The following is a 10957-nucleotide window of genomic DNA, read 5'->3' as shown; positions in this document are numbered from 1 at the left end:
AGCCGCTCTCTGCCTGTGCCTCGTGGCGGAACGCAAGCTCCACGCTCCCCGCCGAGGCCAGGCCCTCCCCAGGCCGTCGAGCCCAACCCTGCCTGGCCCGCTCGAGAGCATCGCCGCCTCTCCAGCGGCCGTCCGTCCTCGGCTCTGCGGGCGTGTCCCTGTCTGCTGGCCATCCCGCAGGCCTACCGGCGGCCGCTCTCTCCGTCCTGCAGGGGCCCTTTGACCCCTCCTGCTGTTGGCGACCGTCCCGCTGGAACCAAACTGGAAAGACAGCTTTTTCTCTGCTCCGTCTCCAGTTCTCCCAACTCTGCCGCAGCAGAACACAGACCACAGGACACCGTTTGACAAAGCCCGAAGACGTGCCAAACACAGAGTGTGTGTTCAGACTGCAAGCCTCTGTCGTGCAATCACAACAGCACGCTTGAGGCGCCGGGCGGAATGTTTTAGGTCACCACCGAGTGACAGGTCTCCCGCCCTTCCTCAGCTCACTCCACTCCTGCACCCGCCCCGCGCTACCAGAAATACTCTGGTCCCGGCCAGCCAGGAGCTTCGTGTGGGCCCAACCCAGTGGTTCAGCCTCGGCTCGCATCTTCCTTGACGGCACCAGCCGACCCGGGGAATCACTTGACTCACTTTTCTTAAAAACCCTCTTGGTTTTCCTCCTTCAACCCTGGTTCCTCCTTCCCCGTCTTCTTTGCTGGCGCCATGGCTTAGACGCCTTAATCTCGCAGTTAGTGACCCAGGGCTCATTCCTTCGACTTCTCTTACTTTTACTTATTTTGAAACAGCGTCTCGCTCTGCTTCCCCAGCTGGAGTGCAGTGGCACGATCTTGGCTCACTGTAGCCTCGACCTTCTGGGTTCAGGTGATCCTTCTGTCTCAGCCTCCTGAGTAGCTGGGACTACAGGCATGCGATACTATGCCTGGCTATTTTTTAAAATTATTTTTTGTAGAGACGAGGTCTCACTATGTTGTCCAGGCTAGTCTTGAACTCCTGGACTCAAACGATCCTTCCACCTTGGGCCTCACAAAGTGCTAGGATTACGGGCATGAGCCACTGCACCAGCCTTCTCTTTTTTAAAAATCTATTCTAGCCAGGAGCAGTGGCTCACCCCTGTAATCCCGGCATTTTGAGAGACGGAGGCAAGAGGATTACCTGAGCCCACAGGTTGGAGACCAGCCTGGGCAACTCAGCGAGACCTCATCTCTACAATAAAATTTTTTTCAAGAATTAGCCAAGTGTGGTGGTGTGCACCAGTGGTTCCAGCTGCTTGGAAGGCTGAAGTGGAAGGAGCCTGAGCCCAGCAGGTCGAGGCTGCAGTGGCCAGGAGCGTGCCACTGCTCTCCAGCCTGGGTGACGGAGTGAGACTCTGACTCAAAAAACCTAAGAAATAAAAACAAAATTTATACTAATTTTCTTGGTGATCTCATCCAGTCTCCTGAGTTTCAATACCATCTAAGATATATGACATCATATTTGATGACAACTCCCAAATTTATATCTCCAGCTCAGACCTCTCACCTGAACTCCAGATTCTGATATCCGGCAGTCTACTGCATATCCCAAACTTAACGTGTCATACCTGAATAATGTCCTCCCTCAAACCCGTTCAAGCCACCTTCTTTCCTGTCTCCATGGATGGCGTCATCCTCCAGGTTGCTCAGACCTGAAGTCATGCTGGACTCCTCTTTCTCTCTCACTCGCGTTCAGTCCAGAGTCAGAGCATCCCCGACCACTTCCACTACAGCCCCCAGACTCACGCTGGAATTCGTTTCCCAAAAGCTCTCCCTGTCGTCATGCTTGCCCCTTCTCAGCATAAGAGCTAGAATGATTCTCATAAAACATGTTAAAGCTTACTCCTCTGCCTAAATTCCTGCACTGAATGCCCCTTATTTCGTTTAGAGTGAACGCCTGTCCTGTATCCTTACAATAGTCCAAAGGGCTCTGTAAGACCCACTGCTCCACCTGTCACTATCACCTCTTCCTCTCATCTGTCCTTCTGGATCACTCTCCTCCAGCCTTCCTGGCCTCCTTTGTTGACCCGAGGGGATGCTAACGTTCCCAAGTTAGGGCCTCTGCGTGCTTGCCTGGAATGGTTGCACCCTTTCGCCAAGATATCTTAGTTGCTAACCCCCTCGCCTCCCTTGGTCAAACACTATCTTCTCAAGGAGGCCCACCCTGGTCTTTCAAGAATCACAGCCCACCCTTAAATCTCACTCTGCACCCCAGAGCCCCCTTACCTTGCTGCCTCTTCTCCCGTAGCGCTTGTCTTCTAATGTATTAGTTACATGTGTTGTGTTTATTGCTTATTGCCTGTTTCCTCACAAGAATGTGAGTTCCTTGAGGGCAGGGATTTATCTGTAGTGCTGCAGGTGTATTCCAAGTACCTGGAGTAGCTGTTGACACATAGGAAGTGCTCAATAAATACTTGTCAAATGAATAAACAAGGTGTGTCATCCTTCTAACCATTGAAGTGAAAACTAGGGCTGACTCTGAATCCTGTTTCATTCCAGCAAGAATATTCTACAATTTAATTTTAACAGTATATCAAAATTATGATATTTAATGTTATTTAGATATTAAAATCATATTAATTATGCACTCAAGATGAGTTTTTAAACTTAAGAGATCCAGCCAACATAATTTTTTACAAAACCTTTTAAGGAAAATGTGATAGGTTAATCAACAAGAGACTTTCCAACCTGAAATATTATATTAAAATGCTCGGAGACAAGTGGAATGGAAATACAAGATAAGGAGAAAAAGTGATGTAAAACTTATTTTATTTTTTATTTTTTATTTAGTTATTTTTGAGTTGGAGTCTCACTCTGTTGCCCAGACTGGAGTGCAGTGGCCGCTCCCGGCCACCACAGCCTCGACCTGCTGGGCTCCGGTGATCCTTCCACCTCAGCCTTCCGAGTAAGCGGAATTACAGGCGCACTACCATGCCCGGCTAATTTTTTGATTTAAAGGAAAGCTTGTTCATGTATTTTTTAAACGAATGATAGATGCATTAGGATATTTACATTTCCTTGGACACATTTAAAGAATGATGTAACAATCTTATTTTTAAATGCCAATACTTATGCCAGAAGTAACAAACCTTGCTATTATTTAAAACTGCGATGAAACATCTTAAATATGATGTTTAAAAGTACAAGAAGAAACAGTTTTAGCTGGGTGGTAGGGTGATGTGTGTGTTGTAATCCCAGCTACTTGGGAGGCCGAGGCTGAGGCTGGAGGACTGCTTGAAGCTGGGAGTTTGAGACCAGCCTGGACAATGACGTGAGACTCCATCTCTCAAAAAAAATAACATAAAAAAGTTAATTGGCCGTCGTCCCAGCTACTTGGGATGCTGAGGCAGGAGGATCATTTGAGCCCAGGAGGTGGGGGCTGCATCAAGTTACAACCATGCCACTGCACTCCAGCCTGGGTGACAGAGTGAGGCCCCGTGTCTCTTTAAAAATAAAATAAAATAAACATCGTTTTTCAGATTTCTTTTAGGAGGAAAGCAGGCAAGAGATTTTAAAGATCACAATGCCAAAGCACTCAGAGGGAGCTAGCCACCACCTTTGCTGAGGCCTCTCCAGGTGAGCATCTCAATTTCCACCAACATCTCTTACCTGGGCAGGCAAAGGCGTGACAGTTTTATTTTGTTTGTTTTCTTTAGTAGTTCCACCTCCTATCAACAGGAGCTTTCCAAGGGTGAGGAAAATACAGAGCTTTAACCTTTTCCACCAGAAGTGGAGACAGAGCTCTCACCTCCAGCACTGCCCACCTAAGAGCAAATATAATGAAATCTGACATTGGAAAAGGTCCCGGCAACTGATAGCTCCAGGCATAAGTAGCATCATGATATTTTCGCGTCAACTCAGTGTTTCATTTTGTTTTAGCTTTAGAGGAGCCCAAAGACTTGAGGAAGAGAGAAGATGGGTGGGATCAATGACCCATTTTCACTTCTTCTAAAAAGCTGCAACGGCTGCGGTCCATGCCAGATCCGGCAGGACCCACGAGGGCTGCTGTGGACAGAATCCCCAGGGGAGAAGAGGGTGGAGGAGGAAGGAAGGAATTAGATGGGGAGGAAAGGGGGGTCACAGCCCACCTTGTCTGGCGGCAGTCCTCCAAGTATCACAGACAGGAGCAGCACAGCACCCCCGGCCAGCCCCAGTCCCTCCTTCCGGACGACGAACGAACAGTTTCTTCAAGACCAGGTCAGGTGCCCGCACTGAGGGATTCAGAGATGGCCTCCGGCAGCCCTCGCCCTTGAGAAGCTCGCGGCTGGGTGGGGAGAGGGACGTGTCAGGTGGCCGGTCTGATGGCTCGGGCGGCGGTGTGGAGTCCTGTGAGGAGGCACCCGTCTTGTCCGAGGGAGCTCGGAAGCTTTCACAGAGAAAGCCACATTTGAGCCAGGTCTTGAGTACGGTATGGTTGGCCAGCAGAGAGACTAAGTGGAGACTTGGAAGGGGAGAAAGCCACCTGGAGGTCTGAAAGCGGTTGGTGTCTTGTGGGATGTTTTCAAGCAATTAATCTGCAACCATAGACATGCTTGCCCACGTCTAAGACAGAACAAACACCATTTATGACAGTTTATGTAGTGCAGCATTATTTGCTATAGCAAACAATTGGAAACAACCCAAATGTTCATCAAGAGGAAACTGGCTACATAAATCATGATGCATCCATACGACGGAACACTGGATGCTAAAACAGAGTAAACATGTTCGCTGTGCCTAGACGGGAAGAGCTCCAGGGGTGAGTCCCAAATAAAAAGCGAGGTCCAGAACAATGTGGATATTATGCTAGCTCTTGTGTTGGGAGGGGTAAATGCCCTTGTAACAACTGTGGTTGCTTGGGGTGAAGCGGAACTGGGCAGAATGGGGATGGGGAGGAAGTTTCCACTGCATCACTTCTTTTATCTTTAAGCCTTGTAAATATATTACCTGGGCAACAAATCAAGTTGAAGCTTGATTCAAGCCTGAAATTCCAAGTGACGGGGCCGGGCTTCACCTGGAATGTGCATTCTTCCACTCCCTTAAGACCCAGTGGTCCTCTAGGAAGGGCTCCTGCTGCCCTTCCGAGCTGGCCATCCTTTCTTTCTGCTCCCAGAATAGGCAGCGATTTCCCGAAAACAGAGCTTCTCCTTCCCATGTTTTCCAAGTACCTAACCCTGGGCCTGCACACTGCAAGAGTCAGAGAATGTCGAAGGGCGTGGGGAGGGCCGAGGTGGGAGATGGGCTGGGAAGACGCGTCTGGGGTCGGACCGTGGAGGAACGCACACTGGTGAACCGAATCCTGTTCGGAACCGGATAGGTGGGGGCCTGTGGGTTTCTGCCTGTCTGTTTTTGAGTCGGACTCTTGCTCTGTCACCCAGGATGGAGTGCAGGGGCACGATCATGGCTGCCGCAGCCTGGACCTCCCAGGCACAGGTCATTCTTCTGCCTCAGCTTCCCAAGTAGCTGGGACTACAGGTGCCCACCACCACTCCTGGCTCATTTATTTATTTATTTATTTATTTATTGTGGAGACAAGTTCTCGCCATGTTGCCTGGGCTGGTCTCCAACTCCTGAGTTCAACATTCTCTTGCCTCCCAAGGAGCTGGGATTACAGGCATGAGCCATTTTGCCTGGCCCTCTTTTTTCTTTTCTTTTCTCTCTTTTTTTTCTTTTGGAGTCAGGGTCTCACTCAGTCGCCCAGGCTGGGGTGTAGTGGCACAATCACCATCATGGCATCATGGTTCACCACAGCCTCTACCTGGACTCAGGTGACCCCTCTGCCTCAGCCTCCCAAGTAGCAGAGACTACAGGAACATACCACCATGCCCCTGGCCAATTTTTTAATTTTTTGTGGAGACCAAGTCTTGCTGTGTTGCCCAGGCTGGTCTCAAACTCCCTCTCCCCACCCCGACAGTCACTCATCCAGTACACGACCTCCATTTCTGTGGATCTGCATGTGCATACGATGAAATCCTCCTGAGCAAGGAAGAGGAACGGACTTCTGACACACGATGACGTTTTGGATCTCAGAGACAACGTAAAGTGAAAGAACCCAAACACGAAAGACGCGATGGCAAGACGCCGTCTAGGAGGAATCCCCAAAAGCAAAAGCACAGTCGTGGCTGCCAGAAGGGTTGGGGGCCACTCAGGCGACCCTCCTGCCTCAGCCCATCAAGTGCTGGGACTGCAGACACGAGCCCCTGTGCTTGGCCGCTGCTTTTTGTGCCGTTTTACTGAGGTCTAGTGTACATATTACAAGCTTTTTGCAGTGAATGGTTGGATGCATTTGGCCAAGTGTGTACGGCAGGTAGCCACTACCACGTTGGGTTTTAGAACACTCCCTCCCTCTTAAAAGTTCCCTTGTGCCCTCTGCAGTCAGGCCCTGGCCCCCAGGACTTCTGGCAACCACTGCCATGGCTTCTGTTCTCCTCATAGACAGCGTCTTGCCATCGCGTCTTTCGTGTTTGGGCTCTTTCACTTTATGTTGTCTCTGAGATCCCAAATGTCATCGTGTGTCAGAAGTCCGTTCCTTTGGCTTGCTCAGGAGTACTTCATCACATGCACATCCATGCAGATTCACAGAAAGGGAGGTTGTCTACCGGACTGGCGACTGTCGGGATGGGGAGAGGGAATTGGGGGTGTGAGTTTCCTTCTCGCGGGGATGGAAGCGTTCTGGCATCAGGCCGTGCTGCTGGGGGTACGACGTTGTGAATATACCGAAAACGCGGGATTGTATGCTTCACAGGGGCTAAAAGGGTGAGTTTTATGTAAATTTTGTCTTTAAACACATTCAGGCAAGCAGCACAAACATAGTGACGCGTGTTGGAAGGCCAACTGACTCTGTTCCCAAGTCCCCGCTTCGCCTCTTAACAGCTATGAACCCCTTCACACATGATTCTAACCTCCGTTTCTTCATCTGTGGAGAAATAGTGCCAGTGTAAAAGTAGAGCCCATTTCACGGACTTGTAGTGAAAACTAAGCGAGTTCGGTTTGTGTGGATTCGTGTGACGCATCTGGCGTGGTACGGACAGCTGCCTAATGGGTGTTAATTTCTTGTTTGAGCCACCGATAGCTGCCACACGTCAAGCCTGTCACGTCTTCACCTATTCGATTCAACACACAGCCAGGACCAGTGACAGTGTACAGATGGAGAAACTGCACCATTAAGAGATTAAATCCCGTCCCCGTTTTGAGAAGATTCTATAAAACAGCCGGCTTGTGTTTTTAAGATCATTGTCATAAAAGTCAGAGAAAGGCCGAGGAGCTGCTCCAGCTTAAAGGGACCAGACACACACGATGCTTAAACATGCCACACCTGGATCAGTCTGGGGAATACTTTACCATGGAGGGTCCATAAAGGACTTCACTGGGACGGCTGACAAAATTGGAAATCGACTCCAGATTAGATACTCGGGCTGAGCCAGTGCCAGGGTTCCTGACTCGGGTGACTGGGGTGTGCGGGGCCATGACCAGGGAGAGGCAAGAAAGGCTTCCGGCTGCAGACGCCAAGGAAGCCCTCAAAGGGCCACTGCCTCTCCGGCCTGGCTTGTCGCCCTGGTTTTGGCCGGGCGTTGTAGTTGTGTAGGAAAACGTTCTGGTTCTCGGGAAGTTCGTGCTGCAGTATCGGGGGCAAAGCCCTGCCAGTGTATGCCACTAACTGCCCCGTAGCTCAGGAATCATCATTGTGTGTAGGTAGGTAGAGAGAAAAAAACGTCAACGCATATCTCGCAAAATGTCAGTCACTGGTGAGTCTCGGCAAAGGGCTTACAGCAGTTTCCTGTACCATTCTTGCAAGTCTTCTAGTAAGTTGGATTTTCTTCCTAATGTGTAAGTCCAGGTGATGACACTGCTTTAGCAGCAGAGCTGGGGGCTGAGCTCTCTACACCCAGTGTGCGGGGTGGTGCGACCTCCAGTCTGAAGCCAGGACCTGCGAGGACCCAGACACCCCAGAGCAGTGTCTCTCCGCCTTTACCACACTCAAGGCCCTGGAGGATCTTGCCGGAAGGTGGATTCTGAGCCAGTGGGCTGAGGTTGGGCTGCAGAGTCTGCATTTCTAGCAAGCTCCCACGTGAGGTCGACACTGCTAGGTCCCGGACAGTCGTTCCAGAGAGGAGGCCCCAGACCCCAGGGCCCTGACCGGTGTGGAGCCTGGGGAGAGATAGTGGGAAGGAACACAAATGACCGAAGAGACCAGCTAGCTCCCAGCCATGGTTTCATCCACTTAAGCCGCTCTGTGATGATAACTTGGGCTTTCTTTTTCAAGCAGCTTTCCATTCACTGAGCATGCACAGTGAAACCGCTGGGAGCCAGGATTTAGGATTCAGAGTTGAATGCACTGACTGAAATGGCCTTGCCTGACCCAGTCTTTCCTTTCCCCAGCAGACTCCAAGATAGCCTTCAATCCAGACCGTGTTTAGTCCAACAAGTAAACTCGGTGTCCAGCAGTCTCCCTCGGCATCGTAAACAGGGAGTGCTGAAAATGACGACCTCACCAAAGCAAAAGCCCCAACATTAAAAAAAGGAAAAAAGGTTGGCACTTGTGCTGTGGCATCACTCTGTTGGTAAAAGAATCTTCTAAGGCCAATTTTGTGGGGTTTTTAGCTTTCAACGCCGAGGAGGAAAATATCCTGCCTAAACACCACCGAGTTCTTTTTATATTTTTCAAGCATTTTTCTTGGGAGACCGCCTCGAGGAAAGTAATTAACCTTCGCCTAGACCAAGCATCACAGTTACTTTTTCTTTTTTTTTAAGCTTCAGGGATAATCAAGTGCTGCTTTTTCAACGGAGTGAGGCCCAGCAGACGGGTATTGAAGAGGAGAGGATGCTGTGAGCACTTGAGTGGGCACAGACTTCATGTCACTCCTCAGGAAGAACTGTCTGAGAGGCAGCGAGAGGAGCCGGCTCCAAGACTCAGCCCCCTCCGAGAAAGCGTAGCCTGCAGACCTCACCTCTCTGAGGCTCCCAGAACACTCAGACACCCTTGAGCATCTTCTGTCCCGTGCTGCTGCCACCGCCTTCTGCTTCTGCTTCCTCCTCTTTCCCTTCCCTGGCTTCTGCTTCCCTGGCACTCCTGACATGCTGCACCAGCTGCTGCCTCTATGCTTCCTCCCCTCCGAGCTGCCAGGCCAGGCAGAGAAGCGCTGCACCAGCCTGAGCGTGGCTTCTAGGACGCCTGGGGCCACAGCGCTTTCTCGGGCGAAGGAAGCTCCTTCCGGCTCAGGCCTCACATCTTGGGTCAGGAGACATGGCACCCCAGGCCCTTTCTCCCGCTTCCCTTTCGGGCAGGCTGGCTCCCAGGGCACCTCCCACCTGCTCAGCGAGGACACCCATCCTCCTTCAGAGACACCCCGTGGCTCGGGAGCCTCTCTCCAGCGAGGCTGCCCTCCCCTAGCTCGTTGGCACTGCCAAGGAGTTGCAAAGTGGGTCTGAATTTGCCCTCCATGGCACAGTACTTGGAATGCGGGTCCTGACTCCCGTCCTCACCCGGCCACAAAGGCTCCTTGGAAAATGCTTTCTGTGATGGGTTTGACACAAAGGCCCAGGAATGTGGGCTGAGGCAGTCCTGCCCCCTGGCAGCTGGTCCTCCGTCCTTACCGCTGGGGTGGGGGTGGGAAGAATCAGAACTGGCTCTGGGCCATGGACAGAGCCCTGGTGGACAATCAAAGGCCTTGGCCCAGGATCTGCCCCTTCCTCCCTGCCCCTCTGTGCAAATCTCACTCACCCATGAGCTCCAGCTTTTTTCCTGCCACTGATCTCATGGGACAACAGCAAGCCCTCCACTGGCATTTAATTTTGTGATTTCCTGTGCATCTGCATTGTACTTCATTGTGAGACCACGGCATCGAGACTAAGCGGATGGATGAGCTTGGAGGTCAAGTGGACAAGCCTTCAAATCTTGGCTCCATCTCTGTGTGCTCCTGGGAAAGTTATTGAGCCAGTCACGTCCTCTGTCAAAGTAGGTATCACCATACTCGTTCCATTTTTCTTTTCCTAAGTGTGGCTCAGTGGCTCAGCCTATCATCCCAGCACTTTGGGAGGCCATGGCGAGGGGATTGCCTGAGCCGCCAGGTTAGAGACCAGCCCAGGTGACTTGGCAAGACCTCAGCTCTACAACAAATCACTACATAACTCCTAGATAAGTGTTAGAACTTATAATGAATTCATAATAAACTTACTATAAACTTGTGCTTCTAAAAATCCTTATGTCTAAACACTAAACTGCATAATCCTAAATCAAATAAGGAGTGGATATACTTATATCATTTATTACTTAAGCAATATCTAGTAACTTATAACCAAGTGAAAGAAAGCATTCTTGATGTGTCTCAGAGTATAACCCTTGCATATGTTAGAAAAGGCCAAGCGGCATAGTGGGAAAATGGAAAAATGAACCATGACATCTCCAGGTTAGCTGTGATTCTTCGCATAAACACGCCATCTTCTTCTTCCACGACTGCGCAGAATTTCTTCAGCTGTACCAACAGCAAAGACGGAAGACAGAAGGGCCTCAGCTGCCCGGGCTCGCTTTGCGGCCGGGGGTCCTCAGCGCACCTGGACTTTGTCATCAGGCGGGCCTCCAAAGCTGGCTCCCAACAATTTGCCTCCTACATCACTACAGCCCCCTCGAGAGCAGTGGCTGGCGAACAGTAGACACACAATAAGTTTTTGTTGGATGAGAATTTCTTCTCTGAGTCGGAGTCTCACTCCGTCACCCAGGCTGGAGTGGCACACTCGCAGGAACCCCGGCATTGACCTGCGGGACAACGGCGGTCCTTCTGTCTCAGCCCTGTACGCCGGAACTACAGGCGCGTGCTCCCATGCCCAGTTAATTTTTTTGCTGAAAAACAATTTGAATTCACCCAGTTGGCTCAGTCAATCTGTAACAACTTTTCTTCATTTGTCAATCAAAAATCATTATTGTCTACATTCATCAATGTGGGAATTTGTAGAAAAATAATCTTGCT

The sequence above is a fragment of the Carlito syrichta genome, unplaced genomic scaffold (genome assembly GCF_000164805.1).
Source record: "Carlito syrichta isolate Samal-C Ts95f unplaced genomic scaffold, Tarsius_syrichta-2.0.1 Scaffold301896, whole genome shotgun sequence".
In the NCBI taxonomy this organism is placed as follows: domain Eukaryota; kingdom Metazoa; phylum Chordata; class Mammalia; order Primates; family Tarsiidae; genus Carlito; species Carlito syrichta.
Note: the sequence above shows the minus strand (reverse complement) of the source record.